Genomic DNA, 4,537 nt, shown 5'->3' on the forward strand with positions numbered 1-4,537 from the left:
ACCTGATATGTTGAGGGTGACAGGTGCAGCAGCTGCCTTGGACCATGAGGATGAAAGCCACACATAATGGATGGTGGAGCTGAAGGGTGGAAAGACCCTGAGTCCTTGGTTATCTCATTAAGCATCCATATCAGCCCCGGACCGCATTTCTCTAGACTTAATGTATAAAGTAAAGACTGTAAGCCACAGTAGTGTCAGGTTCTGTTACGTCCAGACAAAAACAATATTGATAGATGTATTTGGTGAATACATTTTAAATGCTCCCCCTTTGCATCATAAAATGCTGTTGTGCACTTGATTTTAAATTTGTGCCTCATCTTCTTTCAAAAACCATCTGAAGTAGTTTATTATAAATGGCACAAATAGTATAGAACCGTTCAGACCATGGTAACAGGATAAGATCAAAGTAAGGTGAGAGAAAGATAGTCATTCTAGAAAACCAAGGTGAATGAGAGCTACTGATATTAAATTTAAAATTTACCTCTGAGTTTCTGGCATCAAACTCAGGTTATCTAATGACTGAAAGCATCCCAGTGTATCAACCTCTTCCTAGCAGAGTCCTAAAAAATGTATCAAGTAAATCTAATAAAAGGATATCAGAAGCTATGAATATCTTTTTTTAAATATTTTATTTATTTATTCGACAGAGATAGAGACAGCCAGTGAGAGAGGGAACACAAGCAGGGGGAGTGGGAGAGGAAGAAGCAGGCTCCCAGCAGAGGAGCCTGATGTGGGTCTCGATCCCATAACGCCGGGATCGCGTCTAGCCGCTGTGCCACCCAGGTGCCCTGAAGCTATGAATATCTTTAAAAGCAGTCTTTAAAAGATGCAGTGATATTATCATGTATTATCTAATACCAAATCCCAGAAAAGGGCAAAATTCAAAATATTAAACTATAATCCAGTCTGGTCCCTTTCCAAAAAATATAATCTCAAATTGTCTGTGGCTATCTTTTGGGGTTTTCTGTTTGTTTGTTTGTTTGTTTGTTTGTATGTTTTGAGGATTTGGGGAGTTTTGTTTTTGTTTTTGCCAGAACAGTTGAGAGGAACTATATAAAATGGAAGAGAATTTAAAGGACATGAAGTTCCCCTCTTGCTCTTCGTGGTCTATGTTTTCTCTTAGATAAAGCCAGATCAAAAAGAGAGGTCTCAAATTGGAACACCTTGTCTTGAGCTCCCACAACTGCCTTCACCATGTTTGGCTTTGTTCACTTGGCATATACTCTCATATTGAATCAGTGAATACATTTATTGTCCAGATATGACGAGCACATTAGCCATTGTAGCCCACAGCAAGTCTCAGTATTCACATATGAAAAATCAGACAAAACATTTTTTTTAATACCCAAGTGTCAGGAAAATATTTTTATGTACTGTTTGTGTTCCTGAGGAAATGGTGTACTTTCTTCTTTTGGACAATATAGATATATAGCCAATCGTATTTCCTTTTTCTTTAGTTTTCAGGAAATTTAGAAGCAAATTTGCATCCCAGCCTTATTTTTAAGATTTTATTTATTTATTCGACAGAGATAGAGACAGCCAGCGAGAGAGGGAACACAAGCAGGGGGAGTGGGAGAGGAAGAAGCAGGCTCATAGCGGAGGAGCCTGATGCGGGGCTCGATCCCAGAACGCCAGGATCACGCCCTGAGCCGAAGGCAAACGCTCAACCGCTGTGCCACCCAGGTGCCCCAACCAGCCTTATTTTTATGTCCATCATGTCTGTGTACTATTTACTTTAACACTCAATTTTATTTGTAATTTAAATAAATTATATAATTTAACTTATATATAAAAGATATTAAATATGTAATTAAATATTTATACATATTAAGATATGTATACATATGTGTATATATATATACATACATATCTGTATATATATAAGATATGTATATATATATAAATTTTATCTCCCCCATTTATATTTTCCCTGGATATAATATGTTTTGTTTTGTGTTGTTTCCCAAGTACTCATTTAAAGACCATTCAAGGTGGAGTAGAGGTGTAGGTGGGGAATTGTTCAAGAATATTCAAAAAGATTGACTCTTTAAAATAATTTTTTTTAAATTGAAGTTTAGCTGACGACAATGTTATATTAGTTTCAGATGTATGACATAGTGACCCAACAAGTCTATATGTTCTGTGCTTACCACAAATGTAGCCACCATCTGTCACCATACAACACTATTACAATACTGCTGACTCTATTTCCTATGCTGTACCTTCTATCCTTGTGATTTATCTAATCCATAGCTACAAGCCTGAATATGGATTTTTAGAATTTCTATTTCATTTGCATATATGGTTTCAAATCCTTGGTAGAATAAGAGGGATTAGAAATAATTAAATATCGACAGTCAAAACTTGTCCAAGTCTGTGGTTTTCTGGTTATCTAGTAACAAAGGGTTAGAACTAGAGAACCAAGGTGTGACTGGTTAGCATATACCTCTCACATATTGATAATGAAGCTTTGGGCCAGGTTTAGATAGCTGTCACTTTGTGACCAGTGTCATTTGCAAATACCAGATAACTGAAATGATGACTAGTGCTATAAATAGCCAGCTGTTCCTGATGCAGTTCTGAATAGTCTTAATGTGTCATTCATCTGCTCCTCCCAGCAGCCCCCCTGGGAGGTCAGTATTATTATTACCATGGCTGTTACAGATGAGGAACCTGGGTGTGGGGAGTCCCCATGGTTACCTGGAAGGATAGCCATGGGTTATTTAGAGACCACCTAGATAAAGCGCAAGAAAAGTTTTGAAAGTTTGTATACTTTTAACTTTTCCCTATTTCCTCCACCCCCACACCCTGGCAACCACTTTTTTCCTTTCTGTTTCTATGAATTTGGCTTTTTCTTTAGATTCCATATATAAGTGATACCATGCAGTATTTGTCCTTATCTGACTTATTTCATTTAGCATAATGCCATCAAGGTCCATCCATGTTGTCACGAATGACAAGATTTTTTTCTTTTTCATGGCTGGATAATGGATAATATTCCAGTGTGTGTGTGTGTGTGTGTGTGTGTGTGTGTGTGTGTGTAATGTTTATTCATCTATTAACCAGGCACTGAGGTTGTTTCGTATCTTGGCTAGTGTGAATACTGCTGCAATAAACATGGGAATGCAGGTATTTCTTTGAGATAATGATTTCATCTCCTTTGGATATATACCCAGAAGTGGGACTGCTGGGTCATATGACAGCTCTATTTTTAATTTTTTGAGGAACCTCCATACTTTTTTCCATAGTTGCTGCCCCAGCTTGGGAAGCATCTTTGACTCTGCCCAGATGCTCATTGGTATTGGTTGAAAACCCTAAATTCTGCACCCTAAGCACAAGAGAGGTCATCTTGGTCTGGAAGAACTTTGGGGACAAGAGGTAACAGTCATCCACTTCCACTATAACAGCTCCTTTTCCTATTGCTTATGCAATGTTCGGCTTTGAGCAGGGCTGTGGCCTGACCAACCCTGTTGATTTAATTCTGAAACCCACCCTTAAAATCAGTGCAAACCATGAGTGCCTGGGTGGCTCAGTTGCTTGGGTGTCTGACTCTTGATCTCAGCTTAGGTTGATCTCAGGGTCGTGGGTTCAAGCCCTGCATTGGGAGCCTACTTAAAAAAAAAAAAATCAGTGCAAGCCAGAGAAGTCACAGAGGCTCTGATCTCATCAACCCTCAGCTCCCTGGTATGTGACACCCAAACCACATCTACACAGAAAGCTCCCAAGCTCTCCCGAGTAAGCTTTAAATTTAGGGTCTTTGGAAAAATCATATCATCTATGATCTGTGAGATGCCATTTTGTGAAATTTCTGCACGTACACAGTTGCCTCTTTCACTGCTGCACAAGCCTGACAGCTCCTGAAAACATTGTCCAGAGTCACCCAGGCAGACAAGCGATGCAGAAAACCTACAAAGTGCGGGCACAGATTCAAGAAATAAGAGCGGGCCTCTTAGAGTTGAGCCAGGAGCTGTAACTTCAAACAGAATTATCTTAATTAGCCAGCGTGGAAAAACAACGATGATGTTTGCATTTCACGCGCAGCAAGGCTCTCACCAGCAGCCTGTGTTTTCAGTCCCCAGACCGTCTTTTAGGAATAAGTAGGGTCCCTGGACCTTGCAGACCTCTAGTTAGTAGGTTCTAGCTGTAGCTCCTGCCCTCTGCCTCGTTCTTCCCCGTTCCCAGGCCCCAGGGTGTAATTGAGTGAATCTCCCTTTTAGCAAGGAAGGTGAGTCCCTTCACTTTTCCAATAAGGAAATAAGTATCCATGGACATATGACCTGGTTGGACAGGAAATAATGCCATTTCTCCAATTCTTTCGTGGCCAAGTTCTGTGTTTTAAAATAAATATTTATGGTTGTCATTGTGTTCATGAATAGGCAACTGTTAATCAGAGGAGCCCCCCACCCCCACCCCGCCAAGCCAACAGTGGAAAGAGTAGTGGGCAAGGTTATTTTCCAGGGTCTGGACGTTCTCTTGCCACCACTCTCAAAGCTATATCATAAGACAGAACTTTAAACATTTCCTTGGCTTTCACTCA

The sequence above is a fragment of the Ursus arctos genome, unplaced genomic scaffold, assembly GCF_023065955.2.
Source record: "Ursus arctos isolate Adak ecotype North America unplaced genomic scaffold, UrsArc2.0 scaffold_30, whole genome shotgun sequence".
Classification (NCBI taxonomy): Eukaryota; Metazoa; Chordata; class Mammalia; order Carnivora; family Ursidae; genus Ursus; species Ursus arctos.